The sequence below is a fragment of the Nannobrachium achirus genome (genome assembly GCF_963921795.1).
Source record: "Nannobrachium achirus genome assembly, chromosome: 10".
Lineage (NCBI taxonomy): Eukaryota > Metazoa > Chordata > Actinopteri > Myctophiformes > Myctophidae > Nannobrachium > Nannobrachium achirus.
In genome coordinates, this window is record NC_137819.1 from 10,157,772 (window position 1) to 10,171,900 (window position 14,129).

At 43.1% G+C, this 14,129-nt stretch overlaps 1 pseudogene across 1 annotated transcript in view; it reads left to right on the top strand.

The window, feature by feature from the left end:
- Nucleotides 1-1,217: 1,217 nt before the first annotated feature.
- LOC308292798 (ankyrin repeat and IBR domain-containing protein 1-like) overlaps nucleotides 1,218-14,129 on the top strand; it is a 101,587-nt pseudogene continuing 88,675 nt past the window's right edge. Inside the window, exons 1-6 of the transcript XR_013963357.1 lie at nucleotides 1,218-1,350; nucleotides 2,582-2,799; nucleotides 4,457-4,545; nucleotides 5,769-5,913; nucleotides 8,047-8,207; nucleotides 8,700-8,788. The product of XR_013963357.1 is annotated as an ankyrin repeat and IBR domain-containing protein 1-like (transcript). The remainder of the gene's footprint in view (nucleotides 1,351-2,581; nucleotides 2,800-4,456; nucleotides 4,546-5,768; nucleotides 5,914-8,046; nucleotides 8,208-8,699; nucleotides 8,789-14,129) is intronic.

The window sequence follows — 14,129 nt, forward strand, 5'->3', positions numbered from 1 at the left end:
CTGTTTAGGGATGTGACGATATGAAAATGTCATATCACGATTATTGTGACAAAAGAAATCGTGATTTACAATATTATCGCGATAATCAAAATCCATTATCCTGGGGCCAAACATTTGCCAAAAAATAGCCAATCTACAAGCTCACAACACGTCGCAACGCGAGGAGTTGTGAGCTTGTAGATCGGCAATTTTTTGGCAAAGACATTTGATAGAGAGTGAAAAAAAGACTGTATCAAGTACGTATATTATAAGTACCTTTTACCAATTATAGAGGGTTTAAGTGGTACGGGATATGCAGCTCGGCAAATAAAAGGTGATTTGATCCCAGTGGATCAATGGACGATATCACGATAAATGAAATCTCCACGATACGATTATAGTGAGTGTTTTTTTATCACGATAAACGATAATATTGCGTATCGTCCCATCCCTACTTATGTTGCACTGCGCCTTGGCCCACCTATACCGCCTTCTCTCAATCAGTGGTGTAAAGTAGCTCAATACATTTACACAAGTACTGTATCTTTAATCTTTAATTTAGCAAATGTATGTCTGTCCGTCCGTCCGTCTGACCATCTGCATGCTGACGTCACTGATACTACACAGTTTCGCTGCCACCGTAACCGTCTGTCTGCATGCTACTCTGACGTCATACTCTGACGTCATAGTACACGGAACACGGAACATCATAAAGATCTGCCCAACGCATACTCCAACATGGAACACCATATATGGGCATAAGGATCTGCCCAACGGGCACTCCAACATTACTTCTGAGACTCCTACATCCAATCCCTTAGATACTGTGCACACGTTCACACCACCCGGGGCACTGGTTTAAGTAACATTTTAACATTCTTTTCCTTCACTGGTGTATTGCCAATTTTCAGTATTTTTACTTCTACTCCACTACACCTCGGAGGCAAATATTGCACTTTTACTTCCGCTACAGTTTTTTTTTTACAACCTTTGTTACTGGTTACTTGTAAATAAAAACGATGATTATTATTAGAAAACATATGTTGACCACTTCAGCCCTATATACAGTACATTTCCTCCATTTGAAAATAGCAGATCTTCAAGCTTCATTTGAAGACTTTTTCCACCACTGCTCGCAATAATATGTTTTTCTTCTCTGTCTCTCTCTTTCTCTCTCTCTCTGTCTCTCTGTCTCTCTCTCTCTCTCTCTCTCTCTCTCTCTCTCTCTCTCTCTCTCTATGTCTCTCTCTCAGCCATATGAGGGTCTAAAGCTGCAGGACCTTCGCAGGCTGAAGGACATGCTGATCGTGGAGACAGCAGACATGCTGCAAGCCCCCCTGTTCACTGCAGAGGCCCTGCTGCGAGCACACGGTGTGTGTGTGTGTGTGTGTGTGTGTGTGTGTGTGTGTGTGTGTGTGTGTGTGTGTGTGTGTGTGTGTGTGTGTGTGTGTGTGTGTGTGTGTGTGTGTGTGTGTGTGTGTGTGTGTGTGTGTGTGTGTGTGTGTGTGTGTGTGTGTGTGTGTGTGTGTGTGCGCGTGCTGGTGCTCACTACGCGTTGCTCTGCGATGCGTTGTCAGCTTGTAGATCAGCTATTTTTCAGCTTTAGGCTTATGGCTAAACATGGCCAGGGACACTGTGGACGATGGGGGGCGTGTTCTCTCTTCCGCGTCATCAGTGGCCACACCCTAAGTGTGGTTGGTAAAAGGGCCTTTCTGTGTGGAGTTTGCATGTTCTCCCCGTGTCCGACTCCACACCCTCACTAAAAACATGCAGTAATCCTGGTCTCTATACTGCCTCCTCCTGGCCAGCCGGGGCGCCTGATGGAGGGGAAAGGAACTGGTTGGTCCCTTCCACGCACTACGTCCAAACCGGGGCTCTCCCCTGGTTGGCAGAGGGAGAGCAGAGCCCAGGATTACAGCTTATTAAATTGGCACTGAGTGAAAAATGGGTTACAAAATCGTTAGACTAACCTAACGCGGACATTCTATGGCCCGACAGATCTCACCGCCTCCTCCAGTGTCTCGGAAAGGACGTGGTGGGGGGAGCGTGTCACTGTTACTACATGTCATCTTTTCGACCCCCGACTCTAACCCTCACCCTAACCTTAACCTCAGTGGAGTGAGTCTCTAACCCTATGGTCGAAATGATGACTGCTGCTGTCCTCTTTGAGTACATAAGGAAGTGATCCGCAATAGAAAACAAGTGATAAATCATAGCGATTTTATCATTATAATGGATAAGCCTAAACAAACCAGTTCGCATGAACAATACTGATGTAAAATAAGATATCTGAACGGCTACATATATTTTATATACAATTAAAATGTTGTGAGCCACAGTTACAGGGGTGCTATGCCAGGCTTTTCTTTCTTGAAAAGTCTGGATCCTGAGGCTACAAAATCGTAGGATAACATTTTTAAAAAATAAACACAAATGTTGATTTAGTAATATAACTCTGTGTGTGTGTGTGTGTGTGTGTGTGTGTGTGTGTGTGTGTGTGTGTGTGTGTGTGTGTGTGTGTGTGTGTGTGTGTGTGTGTGTGTGTGTGTGTGTGTGTGTGTGTGTGTGCGTGCGTGCGTGCGTGCGTGCGTGTGTGTGTCAGACTGGGACAGGGAGAAGCTGCTAGAAGCGTGGATGTCGGACGCGGAGGGCTGCTGCCAGCGCAGCAGCGTGACCATGCCCACCCCCCCGCCCAGCGGGTACAACACCTGGGACACCCTGCCCTCGCCCCGCACCCCCCGCACGCCCCGCTCACCCCTCACCCTCACCTCACCCACTGACAGCTGTCTCACCCCGCCTGACGAGGAGGGCCTGGCCACGGTGAGAACACACCTTCCAGCTTGGTCATTTAACTCAGTGCTTTTCAACCGTTTTCATTCTGTATGAAGGTCCATTATTTATTCAGCATTTGAGCCATGGATCACCATTTGATGAGATTTAGGGCTCTATTTTGATTGTCTTAAAGGGGAAGACCACCCATTTTCAATATTGAACTATGTCATTAACATACCTTAGAGGAGTTGTGTGGAAATAAAAAAAAAGTTCCCCCCCTTCTGTGTTGCCTAGAACTGGAGGATTGATTTTGGGGTTTGTATTGCAAATTACAACTTGATGACATCACACATTGTACTTTACAATACAAACCCCAAAATCAATCCTCCAGTTCTAGGCAACACAGAAGAGGGGGAACTTTTTTTTTTCCACACAACTCCTCTAAGGTATATTAATGACATAGTTCAATATTGAAAATGGGTGATCTTCCACTTTAAGTACCAGCTCTTATAGGCCTAACCTATTAGTTAGGCCTAAATCAGAAATTAGCCTACAAAAACAAATATGTTGCTACATACTGTACATGTACTGTAAGCCCCTCCCATACAGCAACATGTGTTCCCGGCCCGAATGGGTTAACTTAAAGGCCTATCCATACTGTCTCTGACCACGTCTGAATGGTCCGGTTCAACTACTAAATGACGTCACTTGCATCTTCTGAAAAGCATTACCCCGAATTAGAGTTCAGAAAGCTGCACGTCGGAAAGTCAGAACTCTCTGACGAAATATTTGGTGGTTGGAGACAGTATGGACAGGCCTTTAAATTAAGGCATAAGAGTTGGTACTAAAGACAATCAAAATACAGCTCTTAGGCTCTCAGACCCAAAACCCAGAATATTTTCCTGTCGTTGGATAAGATTTTGTCCACAATTCCATGCTGCATTGATGTGGTACCATAGGGTACCGTACGTACCACATTCTCTAATAGCGTAGACGTCTTGTAATTTAAGTAATGTAGATGTTGGACAATAATTTACCTCTTCAGATTTCATTTTACTCTCTCAAGATATATAAGGGTCCATTTGGTTACCATAATCTACCAAATGACCCCACAACCCTACACAAATCCAGCATGTTCATTCACTGCCGACATTTATTTTTCTCTCCCCTTTTTCTCCTTTGTCGAGCTCTTGTATTCGTCCATGCCTTATCCCTTATCCATAAACTTCTTCTTTTTTACTATTTTGAAAAACATTTTAGAATACTTCAAATAGCCGATCTACAAGCTCAATATGTAGATCGGCTTGTTAAACTTTTTTTTTAAAGAAGTTATGGACACAAATATAGCTGATAGCGTTTTATATTTGTTGATGCCATGGTATTTCTGTGTTTATTTACGTCCATGTTGATGAATTGAATACGTAGGACCACTAGAGAAACAAGTCCCAAGGACTTTTTGTGTCATGCTTTTAGTACTAAATGTCTGACCTTGTGCTGTTTTACATTTGTGTGTGTGTGTGTGTGTGTGTGTGTGTGTGTGTGTGTGTGTGTGTGTGTGTGTGTGTGTGTGTGTGTGTGTGTGTGTGTGTGTGTGTGTGTGTGTGTGTGTGTGTGTGTGTGTGTGTGTGTGTGTGTGTGTGTGTGTGTGCGTGCGTGCGTATGCGCGTGTGCGCATGCGTTTGCGCGTGTGTGTGTCCTCCTGCAGTGTGGGATCTGTCTGTGTTCCATCTCAGTGTTTGAGGACCCAGTAGACATGTCCTGTGGACACGAGTTCTGCAGAGCCTGCTGGGAGGGGTAAGAGATACTGTACTGATCATGCAGACTTATCCTGGTCATTTGTTCCGTTACAAAGGCATTTTATTTAGACAGATGTTCATTATTGCAGCCGTATGTCGCTATTTTCTAAGAAAACGTACAGCTACTGTCCGTCTGTCTGTCACACCTCATGCTCCATACAGTATATGGCCTACAGCAGGGGTCTTCAACATTTTCAGGCCAAGGACCCCTTAGTTGAGAGAGAGATGAAGCAGGGACCCCCACAACCTGTTCATAGATTCCACAGTTTTATCGTTTGACGATACAATCATCAGTGTATTTTGGATTCATGTCAATTCGTGTTTTCAGATATTTAACCACTTGAACCGTCATTACCTAATAAACTTGACCTTTCACTCTGTACTTAGTCTGCTCTTTTTCCCCTCTACACAAAACCTCTTTACCGAAAATAGCCGATCTACAAGCTCACAACGCCTCACAGCGTGAGGCGTTGTGAGCTTGTAGATCTGCTATTTTTGGCTACAGTTCTCAGAATATGGACGCTTGAAGTTGTTAATATAAAAAGGATTGGAAGATTTGGAGGACCCCCTGTAGTAACTCTGAGGACCCCCTAGGGGTCCCAGACCCCCTGTTGAAGACCCCTGGCCTAGAGTAGACACTTCCAAATAGACGTCTGACATCATAGATGTCTGATGTCATAGACCACATGAGACTGACACAATATGTCCAGACGTCAGTCATCTCCATATTTAGAAAAATATGGACACATTTTGGCCACATTATGTCCAACTTAAACAACCAACCAGGTCTGTGCATTTGTTTTGGGTCAAATTTGATCCCATGCCAAAGCGCCAGTGCTCACCCAGCAGTTTGCTGTCACCCAGGCAGATGCGGGCACGTGCACATATTGTGCACGCCCCCATGTGCACCCATTCTCACCCTTAAGGTGTCTTACTAGTTCAGCTGGTATCCTATAGCTTAAATGTAATTCACAGATCATTACTTTGATGCTATATAGTTGATTGATGAGACTGAGGTTATGGGATTACCTGTGATTCGTGATCGAGGCTACATTGTAAAGCGCGTGTGTGTGTGTGTGTGTGTGTGTGTGTGTGTGTGTGTGTGTGTGTGTGTGTGTGTGTGTGTGTGTGTGTGTGTGTGTGTGTGTGTGTGTGTGTGTGTGTGTGTGTGTGTGTGTGTGTGTGTGTGTGCGCGTGCGTGCATGCGTGCGTGTGTGTCAGGTTCCTGAACGTGAAGATCCAGGAGGGAGATGCTCACAACATCTTCTGTCCAGCCTATGACTGCTACCAGCTGGTCCCTGTGCAGGTCATAGAGAGTGTGGTGTCCAGAGAGATGGACCAGAGATACCTGCAGTTTGATATCAAGGTACACACACACACACACACACACACACACACACACACACACACACACACACACACACACACACACACACACACACACACACACACAAACCGGAATTATTATTTCATGTCTACATTCAAATAGAACTATCATAAGGTGTAACCCAGGTAAAATAATGCGTCACCCTAACCCACGTTTAACTATTGTTTTCCACCTGTCCAAAGTAATTTCTGATACAGATATCACCTTTTTTAATCCTTGTGGATATAACTCCATGTCGGTTTCATATTCATATTCAGACTTTATTTGTCTCTTAGATGCACCAAGGTACATACATGTGAAAACTTACGCTCGGAAGCTCCAATACAATAAAAACATGAGAATAAAAACATAAAAGACCTACAACAAAAGTACATAATAAGCAAACACATGGCAATAGGTGCATTTATATAGCGCTTTTTATCCAAAGCGCTTTACAGAGATTGTGCATTACATTCACCCATTCACGCACACATTCATACACCGGTGGCGGAGGAAACCATGCAAGGAACCAACCAGCTCACCGGGAGCAATGTGGGGTTCAGAGTCTTGCCCAAGGACCCTTCGACATTAACTCAGGGGGAGCCCGGATTCGAACTGGGAACCCTTCGGGAACCCTTCGTGCTCTAATAACGGTTTCTCTACCCCTGAGCTATGCCGACCCACAAGACACTTGCAAAATGGCCTCTGACATCATAGATGTCTGACCACATGAGACTGACACAATATGTACAGACATCAGTCATCAATCACCCTATTTGGGAAAATATGGCCACAGCCAAAGCACCAGCGCTCACCCAGCAGTCTGCTGTCACCCAGGGGAATGTGTGCACGTGCCCATGTGCACGCCCCCATGTGCACCCATTCTCACCCTTAAGGTGTCTTACTAGTTTAGCTGGTATCCTATAGCTTAAATGTACTGTACAGATCATTACGTTGATGCTATATAGTTCAGACTGATGCTAGGTTATGGGTTTACCTGGGATTCTAGTTCACTGAGACACTATCACTGTGTCTCTGCCATTTGATGCATGTGTTCACTTACTGTAAAGTCACTCTGGATTAGGGCGTCTGCTAAATGCCTACATTGTAAAGTGTGTGTGTGTGTGTGTGTGTGTGTGTGTGTGTGTGTGTGTGTGTGTGTGTGTGTGTGTGTGTGTGTGTGTGTGCGTGTGTGCGTGTGTGTGTGTGTGTGCGCGTGTGCAATATACGGTAATCAGTCCAAGAAAGTGCATAAGTGCAGAGTGCAAAGACTTATTAAACATTCACTTAGCATTTAAAAGTCTGAATACTTGAGGAAAGAAGCTGTTCCTCAGCCTGCTCGTGCTTGCTTTCAGGATCTAGGATATAACATGATGTAGTGATACAGTTTTATAATAATATAAATGGCAGTCAACTCTCAGAAAGGTTGGGAACCCCTGAAATACAGGATAGATTTTCTCCTACGTACGGATTCATTTCAGTATCCTCCATGGCACCACCTCCAAAGTCAACTCAATAAACATGGAATATGGCCACAACTCATGCTCATCGCTACCCGTTCCAGAGACCATGTTACACCAGTCCTCCATGACCCAGACTGGCTCTTATTCAAACAAAGAATCCACTTCAAAACACTACTAAACACCTAAAGTACAACAAAGCACTGGACAACAGTGCAGTACATTCATAGTAGCTCATCATTGGTATTTGTCCAGCTCCTCCATGCTTCTGATCAACACCACTTTTGTATCTTCAGGGGTACCGTTTAACTTGATGATAATCTTGCAGTTTGCTGTAAGATTAGTGTTCTGTATTTCTGCTTCTTGAGTTGGCAAGCTTTTCTGGCTATATCCGCATTCTTTTTGGATAGGTGCTCATTAATAAACACATCAGTTCTCTTTAACTTTTCTCCCTGCTTCAGCAGAGCCGCCTTGAATTTTCTGTTGGCAAACCTCATTATTACGGCCAGCGGGCCGGCGTTATCACCGTCCTTTCTCCTGGGCAGAGGTTGGCAAGCCTTGATGTCATTACAGTCCAGTTCGATGCCCTGCTTGGCCTGTAGGAACTCTGCCACCTGTAGCTCCGTGGAGTTAACATCCATCTCACTGGGCTCTCTTTTTTGTACATTTCCAGGCGTTTGTGGAGAACAACCCGGCCATCCGCTGGTGTCCGGCGGTGCGCTGTGAGCGGGCCGTCAGGCTGAGCCGGCCGGGACCAGGAGACAACGACCCTCACACCTTCCCTCTGCTGCCCTCCCCTGCTGTGGACTGTGGCAAAGGACACCTGTTCTGCTGGCAATACCCTACCCTACACTATACTATACTATACTACACTAACACCATACTACCCTGCTGTGGACTGTGGCAAAGGACACCTGTTCTGCTGGTAATGACACTACTACACTACACTAAACTACACTACCCTAACACTACACTCCACTGATGTGGACTGTGGCAAGGGGCACCTGCTGCTGGTAATGAAATACACTACACTACATTACACTACAATGCTGTGGACTGTGGCAAGACAATCTACAGGCTCACAACGTGTCACAATGTAATGTCAATGGCTATATATCAAATTGTTATATCTAGATAAATAAATAAAAACATCTAATCAACATCTAGGCTAAGCCTAGCTGGTGAAAACCTTTTTAGATCAGTTAGAACCCAGTTTTAGACAGAGGTCTAATATCCTACTCACTGGGTCTCTCTCCCTCTTTTTATCTCTCTCTCTCTCTCTCTCTCTCTCTCTCTCTCTCTCTCTCTCTCTCTCTCTCTCTCCAGGGAGTGCCTAGGCGAGGCTCATGAGCCGTGCGACTGCCAAACATGGAGGAACTGGCTGCAGAAAGTCACTGAGATGAAGCCTGAGGAACGTACGTGTTGTTGTTCACTGCTCACTATCAGACACCACGCTGATAATCATGCTCACATATAGAGACCTTGTAGCCTTCTTGTCGTGCTGCTAATGTGTTTTAGTAGGGCAGGAGAGAGGGGTCTACCAGCACCCCAATGACATGTTTTCGAAACCTGTTTTTTTTGGACCGTTTCACCGTTATGATGTCTAGTTATGATTTCTGCTTGTTGCCGTCGCCAACTAATACCCCATGGGGTTAATTTTTAACCTTTTCTCACAACTATTCCCAATCTGAACCATACTATAGAGGGTATGCGCATGCATAAAGTGAATGGCAAATCGAGTGGCAAAGTGAGTTAAACGTCATTTAACATCGTTTATTGCAATCAGATAGGACCTTTCTGTTTGGTTATATGAGCTGTCAAGGCCAGAAAGTAGTTTTTGCCACTCAGTGGGCGTTCCCGCATAACTTCCTGGTATGATGATGATGTCACGCGCATACCCTCTATGGTCATAACAGAAAATGCCATAACTCTTGATGTAAACAACCTACAGGGACAAATGAACACACTTTTCTATATGATTTTGACCCAGGGAATTCATTTTAACATTTAAGCACATCTTGACCCTATTTCAGGACAGAAACGGCGAAAAATAACCCAAAAATGATCAAAACACGTCTATACTTCTCTTTGTACAGATAAATTAAGGTGTATTATTTTTATACCACAGGTTTTTTAGGACCCTTATGATGTCTAGTTATGATTTCTGCTTGTTGCAGTGGTCAACTAATTTCCCATGGGGTTAATTTTTAACCTTTTCTCACAACTATCACCAATCTCAACCATACAATGGACATAACAGAAAATGCCATCACTCTTGATGTAAACAACCTACAGGGACAAATGAACACAATTTTCTATATGATTTTGACACAAGGAATTCATTTCCGGCATCATTTTTAACATTAAAGCACATCTTGACCCTATTTCAGGACAGAAACAGCAAAAAACGACCAGAAATGTTCAAAACACATCTATATTTCTCTTTGTACATATAAATATTAAGGTGTATTCTTTTTATACCACTTGTTTTTTGAACCCTAATGGTGTCTAGACAATATTGCTTCTTGTTGCTGTGGTCAATCAACGTGGCTTGGGGTTCATTTTAAAACCTTTCTTACACCTATCCCCAAAACAAAACATAAGATGGAGATAATAGGAAATACCATAACTCTTGAAGTAAACAACATACAGAGACAAATCAACACATTTTCCCACATAATTTGCACCCAAGGAACTCATTAACGTGGTTATTATTAAGATTCAAGCACATTTTGACACTACTTCATGGCAGAAACTGCAAAAGATTTGCAGAAAATATTCAAATCACATCTATATCTCTATATCTATATTCTCTTTGTACAACATTTCTAAGGTCACACGTCATGTTTCTTAGTACCCTAATGGTGTCTAGTGTCAAGATTTAGTAGTGTTGCCCAACTCATGTCCCATGGGGTTCATGTTTTTTCCCCAGATATGTTTTTGGGCTTTTATGCCTTTATTGACAGGACAGTAGACTGACAGGAAACAGGGAGAGAGAGTGACACGCAGCAAATCTGGACGGGCTCGGGGATCGAAACAGCAACCCACCGCAGGCTACACAAAGCCTACTGTATGTGGGATGCGCCCAGACCATTTTGAATCGATGTCCGTAAGTTATCAAAGAACAATTTCACTGGTCAGTGTCTTCCATCTCATCAAACTCCACCTCATCCTTTTCCGATATCATCATCATTATCATCACTGAGGACAGCCAACAGGTCAATGAGAGATTGGGGAAGAATTGGCCCACAAGACCAGACAGGCTCCAAAGTCCATCCTTCCGTCTTCTGCTACCCCTGACCTTCGTCATAGGTTTAGGCCCCCACAAGATTGGCTCAGCTGCTGGCTTGTAACAGGCCACTCACTCTATAGTTCACCCGCTGGATGTGGGGGATGAGCATATTGGCAGAGGGGCAGGCAGGCAAAATGCACTCTAGACCTGCTGCAGAGGGTCTCGTCTTCACCCATCAGTTCATTCAGCATCTTGCTCCTAGCCTGGTCGACTGATGTCTCGCGTGCTTGATTTAAAATCACACACGTGAAGGCTTCCAGCTGTTCCTGCACTTCCGGCTTCAACTTACACTCATTGCCCAGCCGGCTGTAGAATGATTGTTTCGATTATTGCTAAATATGGTCTCTCAAAATGTTGCATTATACATAACGCAACATTTTGAGACAAATGCTTGGCGATGAGTGTAAGTTGAAGCCGGAAGTGCAGGAGCAGCTGGAAGCCTTCGCGTGTGTGATGTAAAATCAAGCACGTGATACATCAGTGAACTATGGTAGGAGCAAGATGCTGAATAAACTGGTGGGAGAAGACGAGACCCTCTTCAGCAGGTCTAGAGTGCATTTTGCCCACCTGCCCCTCTGCCAATATGCTCATCCCCCACATCCAGCGGGTGAACTATAGAGTGAGTGGCCTGTTACAAGCCAGCAGCTGAGCCAATCTTGTGGGGGCCTAAACCTATGACGAAGGTCAGGGGTGGCAGAAGACGGAAGGATGGACTTTGGAGCCTGTCAGGTCTTGTGGGCCAATTCTTCCCCAATCTCTCATTGACCTGTTGGCTGTCCTCAGTGATGATAATGATGATGATATCGGAAGAGGATGAGGTGGAGTTTGATGAGATGGAAGACACTGACCAGTGAAATTGTTCTTTGATAACTTACGGACATCGATTCAAAATGGTCTTGGCGCATCCCACATACAGTAGGCTTTGTGTAGCCTGCGGTGGGTTGCTGTTTCGATCCCCGAGCCCGTCCAGATTTGCTGCGTGTCACTCTCTCTCCCTGTTTCCTGTCAGTCTACTGTCCTGTCAATAAAGGCATAAAAGCCCAAAAACATATCTGGGGAAAAAACATGAACCCCATGGGACATGAGTTGGGCAACACCATTAGGGTACTAAGAAACATGACGTGTGACCTAGAAATGTTGTACAAAGAGAATATAGATATAGAGATAAAGATGTGATTTGAATATTTTCTGCAAATCTTTTGCAGTTTCTGCCATGAAGTAGTGTCAAAATGTGCTTGAATCTTAATAATAACCACGTTAATGAGTTCCTTGGGTGCAAATTATGTGGGAAAATGTGTTGATTTGTCTCTGTATGTTGTTTACTTCAAGAGTTATGGTATTTTCTATTATCTCCATCTTATGTTTTGTTTTGGGGATAGGTGTAAGAAAGGGTTAAAATGAACCCCAAGCCACGTTGATTGACCACGGCAACAAGAAGCAATATTGTCTAGACACCATTAGGGTTCAAAAAACAAGTGGTATAAAAAGAATACACCTTAATATTTATATGTACAAAGAGAAATATAGATGTTTTTGAACATTTTCTGGTCGTTTTACGCTGTTTCTGCCCTGAAATAGGGTCAAGATGTGCTTGAATGTTAAAAATTATGACGTAAATAAATTCCTTGTGTCAAAATCATATAGAAAAATGTGTTCATTTGTCCCTGTAGGTTGTTTACTTCAAGAGTTAAGGCATTTTGTTATGTCCATTGTATGGTCCAGATTGGGGATAGATGTAAAAAGGTTAAAAATGAACCCCATGGGACATTAGTTGACCACGGCAACAAGAAGAAATCATAACTACACACCATAAGGGTCCTAAAAAACATGTGGTATAAAAAGAATACACGTTAATGTATTTGTACAAAGAGAAATATAGATGTGTTTTGAACATTTCTGGTCGTTTTTTGCTGTTTCTGTCCTGAAATAGGGTCAAGATGTGCTTTAATGTTAAAAATGATGCCGGAAATGAATTCCTTGTGTCAAAATCATATAGAAAAGTGTGTTCATTTGTCCCTGTAGGTTGTTTACATCAAGAGTGATGGCATTTTCTGTTATGTTCATTGTATGGTTGAGATTGGGGATAGTTGTGAGAAAAGGTTAAAAATTAACCCCATGGGACATTAGTTGACCACTGCAACAAGCAGAAATCATAACTAGACATCATAAGGGTCCTAAAAAACCTGTGGTATAAAAAGAATACACCTTAATTTATCTGTACAAAGAGAAGTATAGACGTGTTTTGAACAATTTTGGGTTATTTTTCGCAGTTTCTGTCCTGAAATAGGGTCAAGATGTGCTTAAATGTTAAAAAATAACCACTTTAATGAATTCCCTGGGTCAAAATCATATAGAAAAGTGTGTTCATTTGTCCCTGTAGGTTGTTTACATCAAGCGTTATGGCATTTTCTGTTATGACCATTGTATGGTTCAGATTGGGAATAGTTGTGAGAAAAGGTTAAAAATGAACCCCATGGGGTATTAGTTGGCGACGGCAACAAGCAGAAATCATAACTAGACATCATAACGGTCCAAAAAAAACAGGTTTCGAAAACATGTCATTGGGGTGCTGGTAGACCCCTCTCTCCTGCCCTACTATTTCAGCACATAGCCTGACTTCCTGAGAAAACAGGACTCTGTCAGAATCTTGTTGTTATGTCTAGTATGAAGTCACCTCTAGGTAGGGGGAGAAGGTAGTGGTACTTGTGCTATTTATTTTACGCTTGGTTGCACTCTGAAAATAGCAGATCTACAAGCTCACAGCGATTTTCAGCATGCAACCAAGTGTAAAAACAGTCATTACGACGCCATCAAGGCCTGCCGAAAATACATTTTCAACTATAGATTTAATCAACTAACACTAGACGAAAACTAAAACATTTCAGATGACAAAAATATGACTAAAACCAAATGGAATTTCATCAAAACTAAATCTAAATCTGCTGTCTAAATGAACACTGGTTGCATTAGCACAGTACATATCACAGGTCTATAATGCAACAAGTCTCCAGCATGGTATTTCATGGTTTGTTACTCCCTCTAGTGGCATTATCTTGTATAGGTTTTGCTTCAACATAATGTTTTGCCAGCATATTGAACATTTCCTGCAGTTTTGTGTCGTTTGGTCTGCCTTTCCACAGCAAAAAGTGGGCTTATAATATACCATTGGTGGAATTGCAGTTGATAAGGTTTATGTTAAATTATATTTTTATTTTTATTTAATTACCTGTAAGTAGATGTGAGCCTGGAAACCAGATGAATCTGCCATTGCAGATTTGGTCTGGCACTGCTCAGTTGTGATTGGATTTCATTCCCTCCGAAGTTGTGAGGGACCAATCAGGGCCCAGTATGCAAATATAGGGTGGCTTTTATCACCAGAGGTATTTTTTTTTTAATCAGCCTTTCTTTGTACACTGCTGTGTTTTTTCAGCTGAATATTGAAGCGAATATTTCGTATTTATTTC